Below are 21,961 nucleotides of genomic sequence, written 5' to 3'. Positions count from 1 at the left end.
CAGAATGTCCCAGTGACTTGTGCACTCAATTAAATGCTTAAAAGCTAAAAATACTGTCCCCTTTTCCCTTGTTATACATGTTGCATGTGTAGCATTAAGAGTGGGGTGCATACTAACTTCTGTAAAATGCCAAGTGTCCCTAGATTGTAAACTTTTGGTAAATTCAAAAGGTATACTATCAGCTGTGTCATGATCTATGATGAGTAAGTGCAACTTTTCTGCCCGGTAACCAACTTCCTGAAGGTCATCTGAATGAATGAATCACAGTAACTCTTCAACATTGTGTGTGAATCACAACGCCTGTCACCTTCTAAACACTGTCTATATTTAGCTGACCAAGAAAGACCCTCATCCGGAGTGAATCTGGGTGTTCAGCACTACTTCACTGAGGTGTCCCTGCTCTACCAATCACAATGAAGGGAGTGATGTGAAACCAGTGAGGTAAAGACAACAACTGGTTATCAAAAATACCAACACACTTTCTGTCATTTGCAATCACAGCATGACACAACAAGATACAGGAAAGACAATAGACCAACATCATCAACTATAACCACAATGCATCACTTCTCCTTTCCCTGCATCAGTTTTCACAACTCCAAGGTTTGTCAGTGGTGAAGCAACTTCCTTTACTGGAAGCCCAGGGAAGGAGCGAAAGATGTTTGTCCTCACAGTTTCTAGAGTTCAATCTTTCCTTGTGATGTTTGACAGAAAACCCTGGTTTAGACATAATACTTCAAAATCAAAAGTTAAGTCCGTGATATTATGAAGTCAATAAGGCTACTGTGTATAGCCAAGTTGGTTAAGACACATACAAGACCATGTGGCTGACACAGACGTTATGTACTCAGCGGTATTTAAAGATCAGGAGACTTAAAGTCAACCTGTTGCTGTGCAGGTGAAGTGAGAACTTTTCAAAGGAGCAGCAGCACCTCATAGATCTCCCACTGCTCCAGCTTCAGTTTAGAATATTGTGTTTCTTCAACTGATACTTTTTGATTTTTTCCATTAGAACAGTGTTAAACAAAAGTGGGTTTCATTGTACCCCTGCCACACAATCAGTGCCATCTCTCTGGCTGTATGAGATCACTTAGCTGCACATAACAAACAATCATTACATTACTGAACAATACAGTGATGACGCTTGATGCTATTTCTGTGTCTGAAAGGACAAGATGCAATCCACAACCGGTCAACCACAGTGTAATCAATCTCGCCTCTCTTGCTGTACTGCATTTGTTGGAGTTTAAGAAGACATTTTACTACAAACATTGTACTAAATACAGTAAATCTGCAAGATCAGAGCTCTGATGACAGTGTCTCATCCAAAACAATGATGCTGGTACATGTAGCGCTGTATCATGTGTGTATTAAACTTACCAGCAACTCTCCAGCTATCCCAAAGACCACATACTGTATCCAGGAGAAATCCGCTTGTCCACGTGTTAAAGCAAACACTCACTGACAGTCAGGCACAGACTCTTGTTTGCTGGCTGGGCTCTACAAACGGGTGCATTCATATGCCGGTTCACTGGCTGTAACGCCACTCCTCCTTCCACCGGCAGAGCTACAGTAGGCTGTGTGACAGTCCCTATTAGTCACCTTCCTCCCCTTCTCTTAACTACCAGCTCAGCTGCTTCCTATTCCCCCTCCTCAACCCACTCCTCTGCTCTTCCCCTAAATAAGGCTGAATGTCGTAGTCTGGTGGAACAACAACGAGAGCCCTGTGTCTTGAACTTATCTCCCTCTCTGTTTTGGTCTCATGTTAAACTCCTCCCTCAGTCCAGCCTCCTTCCTGAGGCTGTGTGCAACATTTGCATATAGCAACACCTACACATGTGCGTGCATAGACACCCATAAACTTTAAAAGCAATTCCTCTTTTCTTGCTGAAGGGTCACTGTGTATGTTTTCAGAGCTGTATGACAGTGAATCAGCATATTTATTTCTTTGACGGCGCTCCCAATGCTGCACACAAACATGCATGCTAAGCTGAATATCATACTAATAATGACTATATATTTCCTATCACTGACAAACTGGGTCAAGTCAGTATTTGTAATCTCAAACCTGAACTAATCAATTTGAAACAGTTTAGTAAGAGTTGTGGTCACAGTATTTTTAAGAGATTACACTGTTTAAAACAAGAAACTGTGATGTTTTTTAAAAAACACTCTCAGGTACTGCAGCAACAAAATATAAAGTCATTATTTGATGTTCTGTTTTTAGTTAAGAAGGATGATTTTATCACACTTTACTTATCAGTGTCATTACATGTGCTCCAGCGTGCAAATAAAGGTCCTTTTACTGTCAATCTGCACATTGTTTAACCATAGACTGCATCAAATGTGGACGTGACTTTGCTTTGAAGCCATTTGACGGCGGCAGCCATATTGGAAATGCTGAACTCAACCAGGCAGAGTGGTCACGGTTACATGATGTTTTTTAATTCAGAATTAATTATTTAGAATTAAATAATTCAGAATTAAAGTATTCTCCTTCGTGTTTACATGGAAATATTAATTCCAAATTGAGGTTTACATGGAAAACACGTTTAATCTTCTTTATTCCGCTTAAGGTCTGGGGGTTGAGAAGGGTTCTGATTGGACAGGGGCGGGCGTGACGTATTTACATCTACCAGAAGAAAACAGACTCCAGTTCCTGCTTCTTCTATTTTCAGTTACAACATGGAAGACCACACAATAAGTACAATATTCACTTTGATTTTGATTCTAGTTTTAAATAAGCAGCTGGAAACAAACATACTGCTTCACTTTCGTCAGCTGAGGAGGAGAAGAGAGATAGAGGACCGGAGAAGGGAGGAGGAAGACCGGACTTTGGCGAATCGAAGCCAACGGTTAGTGCAACGGCTGCTCTACCTCAGCCTGGAATATGTGCGCCATCACGACAGGACAAGGGAACGAGCATGAGCAGAACGACCGGAATTAATTTAAAGCTGAATGAACGTATACATGATCGAGGAATTATTCAATTCAGTTTTCAAATCAGAATAAACCAGACACTTCAGATTTAAGTTTAATTCAGAATGATCATTTTCATTCAGAATTAGGTGTTTACAAGGTCATTTTTAATCTTTTTAAAGAGGATTTAATTTTAATTCTGAATTAAAGAGGAATTAAAAGTCTCATGTAAACGTAGCCAGTGTGATGTAAAGAGGCGGAGTTTGAGCCTCCTAGCCAACAGCTATGTGTTCCCGTCTGGGAGTCTAGTCAGTCATGTCCTTATTTGGGCAAACTTGTAATGTTAATCTTTTTTGAATTGGTGTCTATGTAGTTTCTGGTGTTTCTGCAGTCAGCCTTAAAGCGGATTCTTAATGAATTGCAGTTTATAACACTTCCAGATGGGCTTCATAGTTTGAGACCGGAGGTTGCCGCTTGGGTTTAACACTTTTGTCCTCAATCAGCAGTAAAGCATTCACATACTGTTCATTAAAAGCATGCAATCCTGTTCAAAGCCATTTTGCTCGAAACCAGTATTTTTTAGAATAGATTTTAAGATTATTTTATTGGTTTTTAAATCTCTTAATGGTCTTGGCCCTTCTTATTTATCAGATTTGCTTTTATGATATGACCCAGTGAGAGCCCTCAGGTCTTCAGGTAGTGGACTTTTAATTGTACCAAATGTAAAAACTAAGATCCACGGTGAGGCAGCTTTTTATTATCACGGCCCACGCCTGTGGAACACCCTGCCTGAGGATCTGAGGGCTGCCCAGAGCATAAATATTTTTAAAGGCAAACTCAAGACCTACCTTTTGAGTCTTGTTTTTAACTAAGTTTTATTTTTATTCTTAACAGTTTTATCTATTTATTTATTTATTTATTTATTATCTATTTCAAATGGTGCTGCACGGTGGTGCAGTGGGTAGCGCTGTTGCCTCACAGCTAGAAGGTTCCTGGTTTGAATCCCCGGCCGGGCGGGTGCCTTTCTGTCTGGAGTTTGCATGTTCTCCGGCTTCCTCCCACAATCCAAAAACATGCTCAGGTTGATTGATCACTCTAAATTGCCCCGTAGGTGTGAGTGTGTGCATGAATGGTTGTCTGTCTCTCTGTGTTAGCCCTGTGATAGGTTGGCTACCTGTCCAGGGAGTACCCTGCCTTCCGCCCGAAGCCAGCTGGGATAGGCTCCAGCCCCCCGTGACCCCTAACGGGATAGGCGGTCAAGATAATGGATTGATGGATGGATGGATCTATTTCAAATTTAGTCACTTTTATTCTACTTTATTTATTTATTTACTTATTTATTTACTTTAAGTCTCACATCTTATTTTCTTTTAATGGTTTAATATTTTAGTCTTTTATTATCTTAGAACTGTATTTTACTTTGGTGAGTTTAATTTCCTGTTTTGAGTTTTAACATCTTATTTCACCTCCAGTGTTTCCTCATTAAGATAACATGAGAGCGTTTCCTCAGTTCGTTCAGCAAATTATTTAGATTTTTTATTTATTGATTTTATTGTTTTTATTACTATTGTTGCATATTGTGTTCTTAACCTTAGGATTGTGGGGTGGGTTTGGGGTTGGGGCTGTGGCTGGGATCTTTTTCTTAATTCATTCTATTTTAAGTTGTTTTTCTTGTACAGCACTTTGTGTTACAATGTCATTGTATGAAAAGCGCTTTATAAATAAAGTCTGATTGATTGATTGATTGATAAACCCCCAGCATTAGCTGGATCAAAGAAATGCTGTCAGTAGTCCCTCTTGAAAACTCAGATACAACAGAACCAAGTCCTGTCAGATATTCATCAGTACCTGGGCCCCATTTATAGATTTGACTCTCACTGTTCCCTTTTCACAATTAACATAATGTTGAGTCTCCTGAAGCTTTCTGCTCTTTACTCTGTGTGGGAATAAGAATTCATTCATTGAATCTCTCCATGTCAATACACTCCTATTTTTATTTATTTATTTTATCTATGTATTTATTGCTATTTACTTTGTATTTTTTTATTTCTAGGGTTATTATTATAACTATTATAACATACATATACATGTTTGTTTGTTTTGTTTTTTTACCCTTATTTGTCTTTTTCCTGTCTGTTTTATAACCTTTCGAGTGTCAGGTGGTTTGGGGGATGTTGGGGATGTACATGTTTGTTTGTATAGGTACATATCTGTTCAAAACCAAGAAAAAAATATAAATAAAGTTTTTTTTTTTTTTTTTTAAAAAGCCATTTTGTTCTCTACCTGCAGAGCCCTGGTTGTAGAGTTTCCACTTCTAGAACGGTGCATCATTTTGCTAGTCTTGATCCAGTACCAGCCATGAGTAAAAAAAAATTGCAATCCCAAAAAATGTATGAAAGGAAAATAATCCTCTGGAAAAACAGCCAAACTTTACCAGGGCTAGCAGAGCTGTCCCTCTTCCCTGCTATCTATGACTAAAGTAATACTCATATCTATGCCCACATGTCTCTCACACCTGTATTCAGAGTATCACAAATTCAAAACTGGGTCAGTTCCATCTGGTTCTCTTTCCCATTTTTTTAATGTCAGCTAATGAAAAGTGCACAACCTGCAATGCAGCCATGTTGAGCTACAGGAGTATATGTTTGCATCTCAGTGGTTGTCAAATCTTGTGACAGTCAAGTGATTTCAAATTTAAATAAACTTCCTCTGAAAGGATGCTGTAAGATTTGTTTACTAGAAACAGTAGTCACATCTGAAAACCCCCTTCCCTTTTCCCCTTCTCTGTGCTTGTGCACTAAGCAGTGCAAACACAGCTTTGTGAATGAGCTTTGTCAAATTGAAATGCAAACTCATCAACAACTGAGACATAAACAACATTGAAGAAGACACAAAAAGGTAGGGTGGCAACTACTTGCTAACAGTATCATTAAAAGAGCCTCCTACTGGTGGGATCATACACGATTCACAAGGACTTTTTACTTCAGGTGTTGCACAATTGTTATACACAATCAGGTTCAAAACAGCATTTATGTTGATTTTTCTTATCTGCTAAAAGTTCAGTAAAACATAACTTTAAGATGCAGGCCCATTTGAAAAACAAATTAGCAATGCCTGCTTGTGTTTGTTGTATCTCTTTCTGAAGAGACAAGACTCTGTTTTTGTAACCCAGAAACTGAACGTATTTATCCCTTAATATAACTGCTGGTATGCTCAACTCATTTAACTGGAACACAGTGTGAGCAGCTGTTAAATCAATCAGCAAATCAACCTTACAAGTGCCCTTGGTTGGTGTATTTCACAATCACACTTATAGGTCACATGCAGAATGTCCATCACATTCTGTGACTCGTTTGATGGAACTTTGAGGTTATAAAAAGTCTGATGACTTTCTTCTATCCCTGTATAAATCCTGACTATAAGTTCTCTTTTAGCCCCCCCGCCTTCCTTTATCCCTGTATTCAGACACAGAAACAGTGGTATCAAAGTGCCACTAAGCTAGTTGTGCCTATCACAACAGAGGAGAACACTGACCAGCATGGTTCAGCAGCACCCGGCTCACAAGCATCCCTTGTTTGTACACAAAGCATTCATCAGTGGAGCAGCTCCAGTTCTCATAGTGCCCGCAGTGTATTTACTGGGCTATTTTTGTCCGGGGGCAGGACCCCCCTGCAGGACCACAGCCTATTGGTTGGCAAAGAATGCATTCCTGTAACTCTGGCCAATCGTAAAGCTTAAATGTAGGAGGTGAAATCATTGACCAATACCGCCTTGTACTTCTTTGACAAAGGCCTGTGGAGGAGGCAGGACCCAAACACAGACATGCATGCAAACAAACACACCATCCAAGAAGACCCTCTTCTTCTTATCTGCCAGGCATTCTGTCTGTGCTCCCATGGTCTCTATAGTTAGTAAACCAACCCAACATATATGACAATCTTTCTGAGTTTTTGTAAGTGAACCATTGTGCAATATGTCTCACTGTAGTGTAACCCAGCTATGCTAACCCCGGGCTATCTTTCTGTTAAATAGGACAAACAATGCTGTCAATATTCACAGCTAAGTCAGAGACAGGCAATGGGTTTATAATTAAACATTCAAAAATCTATATTTACTTTTGCATCACATTAGAGTACAGTATCAAGTCTTTAGTATAAAAAAACAAACTTTTCAAACTGCAGCACAGCAATGTGAGAAAAAATCCCCCAATGATTCTAGCCAAGATTAAAACCATAGACTGTATAAATAATGGACGTAGTATGCGTGGCGTCACCAGTCTGTTCCTGAGCGCTGTTTTAAAGCCGATCAACGGCGGCAGCCATATTGGAAATGTGGAACTTAACCAGGCAAAGTGTGACGTAAAGAGGCTGAGTTTGAGCCTCCTAGCCAACAGCTATGTGTTCACGACCGGGAGTCAAGTCAGTAATGTCCTTATATGGGAAAAACTCGTAATCTTAAAGGTGACATATCATGCAAAATCAACTATTTTAATGGTTCTCTACCTGAAATATGTGTCCCTGTCTACAAACCCCCCCGAAAATGAAAAAAATCCATTCTGCCCCTGTTTTGATTTCTCCTCCTTTCTGTAAATGTGTGCTGAAACCAGCCGTTTCAGTTTTCAGTGTTTTTCATACGTCACAACGCCATTATTAAATTGCTTGGTTAGGTATTAGGTCTTATATCAGAATTGTGTGATTTGCTGGCGTCTAACTCATCCGAAAATTTAAAGTATAAGTTGAATGCTTGGAAGGAGAATTTGCAATCTGAGATTTCGGATGAAGATTGGAAAGCAGCTTGTGCTGGTGCTCATAATAGGTCTATAGATGCACGTCTTAAACTAATACAGTATAAATGGTTAATGCGTACTTATGTGTCGCCAGTGGATTTAAATCGATATAACAAAAACATACTGGACACATACACAAAATGTACAGAAACTAGAGGAACCCTGTTTCATTGTATTTGGCAATGCATTTTGGGAGGAGGTAAGAATTATAATCGAGAAGATTAGTTCAAAACAAATTGTACTCGACCTGAAGCTTTTTCTGTTGGGCGTATATCCTGAGATACATAATTACAGTAAGAGTGAACAAACATTTATAGACCTGAGCTTGCTTTACGCTAAAAAATTTATTGCAATGTTATGGAAAAACAATCAAAGACCAAGTGCTGCTCAATGGATAAGACAGATGTTGTCAAGCCTTCCACTAGAAAGGATAACTTACATATTAAAGGGTAAACAGCATATTTTTGAGAACATATGGAAGCCTTTTATTAACTATGTTAAGGATTTAGATTTAATAGATGATCAAGTGAATGACTAAATGATGTGGACTCTGCAGTTTCAAAGCATGTTGAATCTTTCTTTTTTTCACTAGGTGCTTTTCACATTCTGTATTTAATGTATTTATATACTCCAATTTGTATAGATTACCATCTATTGTAACAGGAGAAGTGTTCTTGTATTATTATTAGGGCCCAAGCACCGCTGGTGGCGAAGGCGGCCAAGGCCCTATTGTTTTTCTAAGGATCGATTTTTATTCTTTGTCGCGCGACTTCAAATGCATTTTTGGACCCCTGAACGTGAATGATCTCATCAGGCCCGGTGAAAAATTTACTAATTTATGGATGTCGCAAAAAAAAAATTAAAAAATGTGCTCGCTAGCGCCCCCTAAAATTTTCAAAAACGCCTCGTATTGGGGTTATTTTGAGCTACATGCTTGGAAAATTTTACGCATATTCATGGCATCAGGACGCACAAAAAAGCCTCTCACACCCATATCCGAAACTCAACAGGAAGAGCACCACCTATTTTTGAAAATCAAAAATGGCTCCAAAAAGTGTCCAAAAACGTCCAAATAAGGGTGCATACTTTTGCTATTAACTTCTAGAGCTTTTCTCCGATTCAGTCCAAACCAAGGTCAGCCTATAGTAAACCCATTGACGAGAAAAAATTATCAGAACAAATTCCATTCAGATGAAAATTGTGGGCGTGGCAGACTTTGGGGAGGGGCATAAAAAAAAACGTCGGAAAATGGATTTTTGTGACTTTAAAATGCACGTAATTTCACCTCATCCAACACACTCATCCGTCCTGGGAAAAATTGCGACATTTTATGGGTTTTGCAAAAAAAGTTGAAAAATGTGCTCACTAGTGCCCCCTACAGTTCTCAAAAAACCCTCCCCATAGGGGTTATTTTGAGCTACATGCTTGAAAAATTTAACGCATATTCATGGCATCAGGACGCACAAAAAAGCCTCTTGCATCCATATCCGAAACTCAACAGGAAGAGCGCCACCTAGCTTTGAACATTAAAAAATGGCGTCCAAATAAGGTTGCATACTTTCGTTATCTTCTCCGAAAGCCACTTCTCCGATTCAGTCCAAACCAAGGGCAACCTATAGTAGACACATTGACGATTAAAAACTGTTTGAAGAATTCCGTTCAGACAAAAATTGTGGGCGTGGCAGACGTTCAGGCGGGGCATGAAACGCACATACAGCTTTAAATGTGAAGAATGACGCCCAAATAAGGGTGCATACTTTTGAGAGCTCCTCCTAGAGTTTTTCTCCAATTCAGTCCAAACAAGGCACATTCTATAGCAGACACATTGATGATTACAAATTATTGTTAAATGAATTCTGTTCAGACAAAAATTGTGGGCGTGGCACACTGTCAAGTTCGGAGGTTTTCTTGGCAATCTGCCAAAAACTTAAAACATTTGCGCCACCTAAGCCAGTATATAATCTCAGATCTTGCTTTCGCATCATGTGATTGCAAATATCAGGCAGGGGTTTACATGTGGCTCGCGTAGGCGGCGGCTGCGGGTGTGCGAGGGCCCGTTCATCGCCGCTTGCGGCTTTAATTATTGTTATTATTATTACTATTTTTTGTTTGTTTGTTTGTTTGTTTGTTTGTTTGGGGGGGGGTTGTTTTTGTTATGTCTTGTTTTTTTTTTACTTATTTGTGATGTGTAAACGCAGCGGTTGTATGTCTTGAATGTAAAAAGCTGTAATTCATGCTGCTGAAAAAAAAAAATGTTTGGTTGCTTCATTGTAGATGTTCCTTTTTTTTAACTATATATAAAAAAAATCCTTATTTACTTTTGTGCATTGCCTTTACACTGCTTGGCAGTACCTGCACCCAAATTGACTTGAAGCACTTTGTTACTCTGATCTTGTTTCCTCTTGTCTAGATCTTTGCTTGTGTTGTTCTTGTTCTCGTATGTACATCGCTTTGGATAACATTGTACTACAGAAAACACTTCCTCATACTGAAAGTATGACATCATTATGCCTGAGGTGAACATAAAGATTACTTCTGCTTTTAGTTTTTTAATGATGCACATTGAACTCACACGACATGCCATCCCTAATAACATTGGGGGGAAATATTGATTTTTATCAGATGAATCTTAATGTACCTACATTATTTCACAAACGTTGCACAAGCAAATAGCAGTCAGTCTACAAACAGGAAAACACGTGTTATGAAATTATTCCAGTGTAAATGAACCGTTATTAAATACTGAGTAAACAGAGGTGGGGATCCATGGGAGTGTTTGTGTGCAATAGAGAGGGGGTAGTGCATTAACTAGTTAACCAGCTGCACTGCATTTCTTTTTGCATGGGCGAGAGTCCCCATGCAGAGAGAGATGGAATGGAAAGCATTTGTGTGATGAGCACAAAGATAAGACACACACGCATGCACACATAAAGAAAAAATAAACCAACTGCAGCCAATGCAAAGTCAAAAACTCATCTTTAAAGGACTTTCCATTCCCTTTTATTCTAATCCCACCTGTCCCCCTTTCTCTCACTCCCTTTCTCCTACCTCATTCTTAACCAATAAAAAATAGCTTAAAGAATGTTGCTGCCCCTGAGCGCTTTAGACTTCTCTACACGAGAGAGTAAGGACTCCAGACAGAGAGTGGAGAAAAGGTAAGACAAGCAGGATTGAAACAATTGAAAACACACAGAGGAGTTCAAGGAGGAGTCAACAGGATGATTATCAAGAAGATAAGTTTACAAGAGAAAATGTGTGTGTGTACACACGCTAGATGAGTATCCTTGTCTTGTTATATGACAAAATTTGGGATGCAGACAGAGAAATGCAGTGTCTCTACATACAAACACACACAACTTTATATGATTAAATTGCCTCGACAGGAGATTCTGCTGCAGACTATGACAAAGAGTAAGAGATTATGCAATAGAAATGTCAATAAAGAGTACAACTCTGCACCTGAAATTGCTGTGGTTTTAGGTGTAACTAATCCCAGAAGATAAGGGGCCTTTAGAAATGAGAAGAGCACCTGTGATTGATGGAGAAGGCAGCTCCAGCTGTGCAGTTAGAACACAAAGGTTTAAATATGGGAGGATGTCATGACATGATGAAGGCAAGGCAAGGCAAGGCAAGGCAAGGCAAGGCAAGGCAAGGCAAGGCAAGGCAAGGCAAGGCAAGGCAAGGCAAGGCAGCTTCATCTGTATAGCGCATTTTATACACGAGGGCAACTCAATGTGCTTTACATTAAAACATTAAAAGCATTGGAAACATTCAGATAAGCATAAAAGAGTATAATTAAAATGACAAATATAATAAAACAGAAAAGGAAAATTAGAAATATATTAAAGATTACTTTAAAAATAGTTTGCCCAACCAGTCCACATGTGCTTTGTGGACCTGGAGAAGGCTTACGACCGTGTCCCCCGAGGTATCCTTTGGGGGGTGCTCCGGGAATATGGGGTTGATGGCCTGTTGCTACGGGCCATTCAGTCTCTGTATTGTCGGAGCCAGAGTCTGGTTCGCATTGCCGGCAGTAAGTCGAATTCGTTCCCGGTGGGGGTTGGACTCCGCCAGGGCTGCCCTTTGTCACCAGTTCTGTTCATAACTTTTATGGACAGAATTTCTAGGCGCAGCCAAGTGGCGGGGGGTTTCCGGTTCGGTGGCCTTGGGTTTCCGTCTCTGCTCTTTGCAGATGATGTCGTCCTATTGGCTCCATCGAGCGGTGACCTCCAGCTCGCGCTGGGACGGTTTGCAGCTGAGTGTGAAGCAGCGGGGATGGGGATCAGCACCTCCAAGTCTGAGGCCATGGTGCTCAGTCGGAAAAGGGTGGCCTGCCCTCTCCGGGTCGGAGGGGAGTCTTTGCCCCAGGCGGAGGAGTTCAAGTATCTTGGGGTCTTGTTCACGAGTGAGGGGAAAAGGGAGCGGGAGATTGACAGACGGATCGGGGCGGCGTCTGCAGTGATGCGGGCGCTGTACCGGTCTGTCGTGGTGAAGAGAGAGCTGAGCCAGAAGGCAAAGCTCTCAATTTACCGGTCAATCTACGTTCCGACCCTCACCTATGGTCACGAGCTGTGGGTAGTGACCGGAGGAACGAGATCGCGAATACAAGCGGGCGAAATGAGCTTTCTCCGCAGGGTGTCTGGGCTCAGCCTTAGAGATAGGGTCAGGAGCTCAGACATCCGGGAGAGGCTCAAAGTAGAGCCGCTGCTCCTCCGGATCGAGAGGAGCCAGATGAGGTGGTTCGGGCATCTGGTTAGGATGCCTCCCGGGCGTCTCCCTGGGGAGGTGTTCCGGGCATGTCCGACTGGGAGGAGGCCACGGGGAAGGCCCAGGACACGCTGGCGAGACTATGTCTCTCAGCTGGCCTGGGAGCGCCTCGGTATCCTCCCAGAAGAGCTTGTGGAAGTGGCCGGGGAGAGGAGTGTCTGGGCTTCCCTGCTGAGACTGCTGCCCCCGCGACCCGGACCCGGATAAGCGGAAGAAGATGGATGGATGGATTACATTAAAATTGTAATTTAAAGTGAGTTCAAATGAGCTATGATTAGAAGATAATTTAATTGAGGCTCAGCACTGAAGAAAGCAAAATTTGTGTCATCTATAAAACATTAGTCATGGCAAGAAACCAAAGAAGTCATGCCCCTTAATTTCAAATAAAGTAATGAATAACAAGCACATGAGGATTTTGAAAGTGCAAGAGGTCACGTGTATCCTTATTTTTCCTCTTTTAATCAGACCACAGGTAGAAAACAGGTGCTTTTTAACTACATTTATAACTATTATTATTCTGTGAAATGAGTGTAAATGATCAACTAAAAATTGTGGTTTGATTATTGATTCATAATTTTTTCCAAGTGCAGAACTATAACTATAATTTTCTTATAAGATGAAAAAATATTTCAGATGTTTTAGTTTAAAGCCACTTGCAATGGAAAGAATACTTTCCAAACCTGTTTGAGGAGCCTGCAGGGCATAATATTAAATGAGCTGGCTGCAGTATTCAAATGAGTTTCTAGTTGATGAGAAAGAATGTGCAGAAGACTTTCGACAGTAGTGACCACTGGAGGAAAAAAGATTTTGTACAGGTGTTAAATACAAGCAGACAAAAAAAAATGTCTTGTAATGTTGAGGTCCTTTGAAGCCTTGAAATCCTAATTCTCTGCAAGTGAAACTGCAAGACAGCTAAGAGGGAATGCTTGAAATGATTTAGAAGTTTTGCTGGTGTTGATGAAAGCAAGCTTTCAAAGTGATTACAATGCAAATGAATAACTTTTTGAAACCCAACATGCTTAAAATGTCAGTGTAGGGACATGAAGTCCTCACATTTGTTATAAGCAAACTGGGATGACTGAATACCTTTAAAATAAACACAATTCTAAATCTTTAAAATACACAGTGAGCTTGTGAGAAGACTAAAGCCAAAGAGTCAAAACTACAGACCCCCCCCCTGTGGTTCAAGCACATTGTCAAAACATACACTACGGGGGCAGCTGCAGTGTGCATTCGAACATGCAGCGGAGCCGCCATTCTAACAGAGAAGAGAGAGACTGTGTAGGACCATCACTACTGTCTGTCAGTCAAAAGAGGATATGAAAGAGTGGAGAGGAGATAAATGAGGAAGTGGAGTCATACACTCAGCACATGCCCTGAACCGTCCCACCCACACTCACCTCTGATGGATCATGGGTCATGTTGTCACACAGCACATGCCAAGCTGTCATTCCTGTGGTTTGAAAACTCCAGTCCTCAATGACAAACTTATACGGTAATTACTTTGGTGTTTTAGTTCTTTTTGGGGGTTTGTTTTAGGGAAATCCAGACCTACATAAAAGGCAGTTCCTCATTCGTTCTTTCACCTTGTCTAGTCACCAAACGGCAAGAAAAACTTTTCAGGTCATGGGACATCTGTCCATATGGCGCACGGATGAGGCTGTTTACACACACCTGATGCTCTTACACACTAGAGTACACCTATTGAGCTCAGTCAGTGTGCCTGTGTGCACTTGTGTGTATGTGTTGGCACCACTGCCTGTGTTTACCTGAAGAAATTAACCCCATCACAGGCGGATGGGGTATTGGACACAAGTCCAATGAAGCTGAAAATATGACCAACACACACACACACACTTTTCCACAATCAGTCAGAACACACAGGACACAGTGCTTGTGCTAATTTGCACACCTCTGTGACAAAGTGACAGGTCTGCATTTGTCATACATGTAAACACAGGCATGAAGTGAAATGAAGAGAAATGCTCCAGGATTGGAATTAACAATACAGTGATATAATACCAATATAGGTCACCAATACTGGTAGACGTGTGATGTCAGGAATAAGCCGGTTGTGCTGGGACTAAATATGTATACATCAATATATTATCATCACAAGCTGTGCAACACAATTATCTTATCTCTGGTGCCAAACATAAATGTTTTACAGCACTCTGAAGAGACCTCCCTTCTGATTTGACTCATCACATCCCGTCTTCATGACCACTCATGATGATATAAATCCTGCACTCAATCAGTTAATCACATATCCTGATGTTTTGATTTGTCTCACAATTTAACAATTATTACAGAATCTCTGTATCGTGATAGTATTGTCATGTGGGGTAACATATCACATGTTGTTTTATCAACCCTTTTTTTTAGTATTGTGCCTTATTGTTCTGTATTGTATTGTTTCTTATTGTATCCATCAAATCATAATGTATCATATCATGTTGAAATCATAGACTGTATAAAATATGGACGCAGTATCCGTGACGTCACCCATCTGTTTCTGAAGAGCTGTTTGAGGCTAATCGGCGGCGGCAGCCATATTGCTACTGTGGAGCCAGTGTGACGTAAAGAGATGGAGTTTGAGTCTCCTAGCCAACAGCTACAGTGTTCCCACCAAGGGAGCCGGTTGCTCCCCTGGTGGTGAAGCTTTCAGTAGAGCGTCTGCCCCCTGGTGGCTGGCTGCAGTATAGGTCAAAAAATCCGTCAAGCAGTCTAACTTTAAAGGTGACATATCATGCAAAATCCACTTTTTAATGGTTCTCTACCTGAAATATGTGTCCCTGGCATGTCTACAAACCCCCTGAAAATGAAAAAAATCCATTCTGCCCCTGTTCTGATTTCTCCACCTTTCTGTTAATGTGTGCTGAAACAAGCTGTTTCAGTTTTCAGTGTTTTTCATACGTCACAACGCCATCCGGTCTGTAACAGGAAGTCAGAGCTCGGAGCTTGTTCAGCCCATAGACTGTATAAAATACAACTCAACCCCTCCTCCGTTTTTCATTCCCTGCACACACGTGTGCTAACAAGGAGCTCAGGAGGGAGGCATGCTAGTTGTAGGCTGTCTTAATAAACACAAAGGTCGGTTTTACTCCCCACGTCTGCAGATTTGAAGATCTAGTGGTTGATTTTTATTTTTCATGGAAAAGTGCTAGCGCTAGTTAGCATAGCCACATAGCTACATGTTCGTCGCTGTGTACCAAGACACACGTCGACATACTGACAAATAAAACAACAAGAAACACTAAATCTGTGACCAATGGTTCAGAAAGGTCCTGCTGCAGGCGCCTCTCCATCAGGATCAGATTCTGGATCAGATTCAGAGGGTTGAAGTAAAGCAGGTCTGTGAGCAGCCGTGTATATTCAGCCAACATGTAAACATTAGATCAACGTGCTGGACAGTCGAGGCCACATCCACTTCCTGAGGGGGCGTGGTCAGAAAGCTCATTCTCATTTAAAGGCACAGACACAGAAAACAGCCTGTTCTGAGCAGGGCTGAAAAAGAGGGGTTTACAGGCAGACCGAAATCTGATTTCAAAGTGTTTTTCTGAGCAAAAAACTTTAAAGACATGTTTTGGGAACCTCTTAGACCAATATATTTTGATGAAATAAGCGTGATATGTCCCCTTTAAAAAATAAATACACGTGGTACGAATGTTTCTCACATCCGTATGCTGTGGTTATATGTAGTTAGTATTTGAGTGTTTTGTGTTCAAGGCCTCTTTTTCCTGAAAAGTTTCTTTTTCGTTAGTTATCAGAATTTAAAAAACAGGGTTTTACTTCCTGGTTTCCTTTGATTCACAGCCGCCATAAAGTGAAACTTCAAAGGACACACAGCGTCTTGTGACGCTACGCTGTAGGGTGGAGCTCGTTACAGTGGCTTCACAGGCTCTGGCTGCACAATGGCGGCGCCCAGGAGAGGGATTTTTTGGCTTCAGAACCGTACAACGGGAAGAGGCGGAGCAACGCTGTCCATTTTTATTTACAGTCTATGGTTCCCACAGTCAGCTGTGCCTCTCATTGGAAGACTCAGAATCTCAATTTCAATTCAATTCAATTTGCTTTACTGGCTTGAACAAAGACATGTTGCTGCCAAAGCACATAAGATTCATACAATACAATCTCAATATCTTCAAAATTGCCACGTAAGAAAATAATTCACCCCCCTCACAGTGAGAGCACATCGAGAAATGAGCTATCCAGACTACACTCGTCTTTTGAACCAGGCTGTAAACATGTTTATTTCTGCTGTAAAGATCGCCTTTTTCCCATTCATGTGTATGTGACTTCCTGTACTTCCAGAGCCAGCCTCAAGCGGATCCTCAATTAACTGCAGTTTTTAACACTTCCTCATTGGACTCATATTTTAAGACAAGAGGTTGCCCCCTGGTTGAAATGCACCCTGTTGTGAGTTACCCTACCATTCCCTGCCCTATAAGCAAGTATGCCAGTCAACCATAGACTGTGTAAATAATGGACGTAGTATCCGTGACGTCACCCATCTGTTCCTGAGCGCTGTTTTGAAGCCAATCAACGGCGGTGGCCATATTGGAAATGTGGAACTCAACCTGGCAGAGTGTGACGTAAAGAGGCGGAGTTTGAGCTTCTTAGCCAACAGCTATGTGTTCCTGATCGGGAGTCAAGTCAGTCATGTCCTTATTTGGGCAAAAACTGATAATCTTAATATCTTCTGAACCGTCATGTTAGAAAAAGATTCACCCCCTGTACAGTGTGTGCCGATAGAGAGATTATCTACGTAGAGCCAAGCCGTTTTTTGAACCAGGCTGTAAACATGTTTATTAATGCTGCAAAGATTGTCTTTTTTGAATTGGTGTGTATGTGGTTTCCGGTGTTTCTGCAGCCAGCCTCAAGCAGATTCTCAATGAATTGCAGTTCACAACACTTCAGCATGGGCTTAATAGTTAGAGACCGGAGGTTGCCATTTTTTGATTGTACCTTATGTTTCTGTATTGTATTTTGTTTCTTATTGTGAAAAAGGCTGCCTGTTGCCTGTCACTTTAATAGGGTGGAGAGCTATCAGCCAATCGGTGGACGGCAGAGGGAGCTGCAGAGACATTTCACACACACCAGCCTGCCTGCTGCATGGATCACAGAGTTTATTCAGCAGTTCTCAGTTGATGAGATGTGATAGTTTAGAGTGTTCCTTATTTCAGCTTTGTGCGTCCATTGAAAGTAAGTTGTTTTAATTGTCCTGAATTATCAGAGGTTTAAGTATTGTCTTCGTACATTTCTGTTTTCACACCTGTAGAATAGTACGTTTGACATGTATTGTTTACGTTTGCAGAAACCACACTCACACTCACGATTCAACGAATAAAGGACACTTTTCCTGAAACTTGGCCTGGTCATTGGAAGTACCTCTGATAAAGCAAAGCCACAGTTCTTACCGGACTCTCCACAGCGATCCGAATTACCCTCCCACCCTACACTAGTCGCACTATTCACTTATTGTATCGTATCATGTTGAAATGCACCCTATTGTGAGTTACCCTACCATTCCCACCCCTGTAAGCAAGTATGCCAGTCAAAGCACCAGCCCCATGCCATAACCAAACAACTATTGATGAAAATCACCAAGTTTCAGGTTAATTATTGTGGAAAGTTAACAAGCAGTATCAGGATTGAAAACGATAAATGCATGAACACAGACATCAGTAGTATCTGCCACCGATATTGCCTACAATGTAGTTTCTGGTCAAGGTGAGTATGCTAGCCAATACAGCCGTCCAATATGGTAACCATATGGGCAAACAAGAAAACATTCAACTGGTTTTAGGTAAGTTATATGTAAAATTAACAAAAGTTATGGGAACTGACAATCATACACCAAAACCTACCTGAAACTATTTGGTTTAAGGTCATAGGACCATTAAATTGGAAGAAACAGTCAACTCTCCTTTGAGGGTCTAGAGCAGGCATGTCCAAAGTACGGCCCGGGGGCCGATTGCGGCCCAAGGTCCATTTATTTATGCGCCCAAGCTTCCATCTTAAATTGTGTTATTTACAGCAAAGAAATTAATCACTTTCTAAATCAGGCATGTCCAAAGTGCGGCCCAGGGGCCAATTGCGGCCCAAGGTCCATTTATTTATGGCCCCAAGCTTCCATCTTAAATTGTGTTATTTATAGCAAAGAAATTAATCACCTTCTGAATCATCTATACATTTGCAGTTTCTTTCAAGCGCACAAACAAAACTAAAGTCAATCCAGAAACGTCTCAAAAATCTTCATATGGACTACCTCTCTAAAGCCAAAGCACTGGGGATTCTGCAAGACGGCAATAAAAGAAGAAACACAAGAACTCTTAAAGCTGACAGGTTTTCAAATGTGAAAATGTTATTGATGAACACTAAAAGTTCAGAAGACACAAAAGAGGACACAAGACAAGACCAAAATTATGAAATTGTGCAGGAAAATAATTATTTTGTTCTTAAAATGTTGTCTGCTGGTCAGAAAAGTCTTAAAAACTACATGAAAAAGATATGTGATGAAATCCAACTCTTGATCCTGCTATAGGAAAATAATGATACAATATTTTTCCCACATTGCCCGACCCTAATAAAAAACATTTTCCTCCAGAATAAGATAACATTTGCTAATGCTTACATGGCTTGTGGAGAACTGAGGACTTCCTAGTTAATGTTTTATTGAGAAAAAAATTAAAACAATAGTTATTAAATAGATTTCATATATAACATTTAGGATAGCAAAGTCTCAGTAGGAGCCACTGGCCCTGAGGTATTCTAACAACATCATATGTGGCCCTCTTTGAAAAAAGTTTGGACACCCCTGTTCTAAATCATCCGTACATTTGCAGTTTCTTTCAAGCGCACAAACAAAACTAAAGTCAATCCAGAAACGTCTCAAAAAGCTTCATATGGACTACCTGTCTAAAGCAAAAACACTGGGAATTCTGCAAGACGGCAATAAAAGAAGAAACACAAGAACTCTTAAAGATGACAGGTTTTCAAATTAATGTTTTTATCATGATGTGAAAATGTTCTTGATGAACACTAAAAGCTCAGAAGACACAAACGAGGACACAAGACAAGATCAAAATTAGGAAATTGTGCAGAAAAGGGAAAAACTTGGTGCATAAAAAATGTTCAGAACTCAGGAAAATAACTATTTTGTTCTTAAAATCTTGTCTGCTGGTCAGAAAAGTCTTAAAAGTGTATACAATATTTTCCCCTACATTGCCCAACCCTAATGAAAAACATTTCCCTCCTGAAGAAGATAACGTTTGCTAATGTTTACATGGCTTGTGGAGAACTGAGCACTTCCTAGTTACTGTTTTATTGAGAAAAAAATGTAAATAACTGTTATTAAATAGACATTTCATATATACCTTTTATGGTTCCTAAATCACAGTAGGAGCCACTGGCCCTGAGGTATTCTTACAACATCATATGTGGCCCTCTTTGAAAAAAGTTTGGACGCTCCTGGTCTAGAGCTTTAACTTCTACTCTGTTTCCCTTTGCAGGTCATTTGAGCGGGTTGCCACTGTGCTTGTTGGAGAGGGTGCAATCAGTCTGCCGGACGTCACCACATAGCTCCACATACTGGCTGGTGACCTCTGACCTTGCTGACAGTGACCTCACCGCTCAGTATGTGAACTAACCTCTGACCTTTTACACCGAGTGCACTCTGTCACCCCACTGACTCCTCTTTGCATCTGTCCCACTCTCTCTGAGCTTCTACACTGTACACATAGTTGTGTTTTGTCACAAAGACAGAGCCAGGGCAGGACAGGTGAAGGTCCAAGCAGCTACACAGAGACCTTGCAATTACTTTTGTCATATAAAACCAGCTGTTAAGTCCAGCTGTTGTCATATCAGTTATCAAATTTTCTGATTAAGCAGGCAGCAGATGGCTACAGTTACTTTCTGTGCTCTCTTTGACAGGATTTGACTTCAGAGGCATTCTTAGGATAATTACCAAAACACATCAAGAGGGCACATGATAAAGTACAACACGATAGCTACATTAAATTGGTTAATTGGCATGTGGTAGTGTTGAATTAGTGTGACAGATCTAGCTTAACTTTTTGCTATTCTGATAAATCTCCTTGATCTTTTTATAGACAACGGGAACGTTTCAATCCATTTATTCATAGGAAGAAGGAAAGAGGGAGAAATGGGAGAGAGGTTTTGTGTCTTCAACTCACATGTCACACAAATCTGCATTAGTGTAATGTCAAAAGATATTTACGGCATTGTGCTGCCTTAAAACACCTCGACAACACATTCATGGAGTGTTTTTGTGTTCACACACAGACCTGCTGCTGAACCTAGCCATATGCATGTGAATGCCCAGCTGTGTGTGTGTCTATTTTCTCAGTTTTCACAGTGAATAACAGAGAGGTGGAAGGTCCCCTGTTCTTCATTATCACTTTTCTGTCTGTCTTTTCTGTAAAAAAAAAAAAAAAATACATGAAGATGCATGCATCACCAAGAAACCAGAATTGCCACTCCAGCTGACTGACCTCAGTGATCCCCGCAACTTCCCTGAAATCAATTTAGAAAAGAAACTGAAAGCACAACAGAATTCCAATAAACCCTTTACTTTAAAATAATATTCTACAACCTAAAGTCACTTAAAGGAATTTTAACTGCTCATGGTTTGAATATTACTCTTTTGTGTTTTCTGCAATACTTAACTTCAAAACGTCTATTTCATTCCATCTAATCTAAGTTATTGAAATAGCTGACTTCTACATTTTCTATTTCTGGTAACTCATGTCATTTGCTGTCAACACAGAATGTCTTAACACCACATTATCAGTGCTGGATTAATGGTAACAGGGGGAACTTCTTAAAAATACACAAAGACCAAATGCAGTCAAGTCATGATTGGTGTAAGCAGAGGCTTGAAAACAGCATCATAAGACCTTTTTTTCCCTTGGACCTTTGAACTTTGTTGTGTTTTCTGTAGAATGGTTTAGATCATCATAGAAGCCAGGTCAAGAGGGGTCAGGGTTTGGAGCTAATGTCAAATACTTCTCTGGCCGTCTAAATCAAAGGACACATGTAGGTCAGCTCACTGAGCTGAGACATGCTAGCTATGGAGGAGATCAAGTTTGAGAGAAGACATTATAAAGTGGTGCATCCACAAGAAACTCCATAACTAAGAGAAAGCTGACTATCTTCAGACTGTGATGGGAAAAATACACACATGATAGTATGTTGTTCTTGCTTTGATTAGAAGCTAGAAACATTCACCCACACCAGACCTTCTGTGTAGGGATGCACTGATCCTACTTTTTAGGTCATGATATATTAACAATCTCTATTCCTTAATGTGAGGATAGAATCATGTTTTGGCAACTTCAGGCTTTTCTGACTAGATGGTGAGCTGTACCTGGGTTCCAAGTGCTAAACCAGAGGCTGGAATCCCTTCATTTCAAGGATCCAGAACAATTAAATCCAATAATCAATCAATTAATCAATCTTTATTTG

At 40.6% G+C, this 21,961-nt stretch overlaps 1 protein-coding gene across 4 annotated transcripts in view; it reads right to left on the bottom strand.

Annotated features, from left to right (window-relative positions):
- The window catches only part of tfeb (transcription factor EB), a 62,735-nt gene that overhangs the window by 35,834 nt on the left and 4,940 nt on the right, over positions 1-21,961 (bottom strand). Inside the window, exon 1 of one of the 4 annotated variants that reach the window (XM_034685025.1) lies at positions 1,381-1,728. The exons of 2 other annotated variants lie outside the window; for them this stretch is intronic. The gene's annotated coding sequence lies outside the window, so the exon portion shown is untranslated. Of the gene's footprint in view, positions 1-1,380; positions 1,729-21,961 lie in introns of those variants that run through there. One more of the 4 variants, XM_034685008.1, reaches the window with a different exon arrangement.

Source organism: Notolabrus celidotus, chromosome 1 (assembly GCF_009762535.1).
Source record: "Notolabrus celidotus isolate fNotCel1 chromosome 1, fNotCel1.pri, whole genome shotgun sequence".
NCBI lineage: Eukaryota > Metazoa > Chordata > Actinopteri > Labriformes > Labridae > Notolabrus > Notolabrus celidotus.
This window is presented reverse-complemented; position numbering and strand designations above follow the sequence as displayed.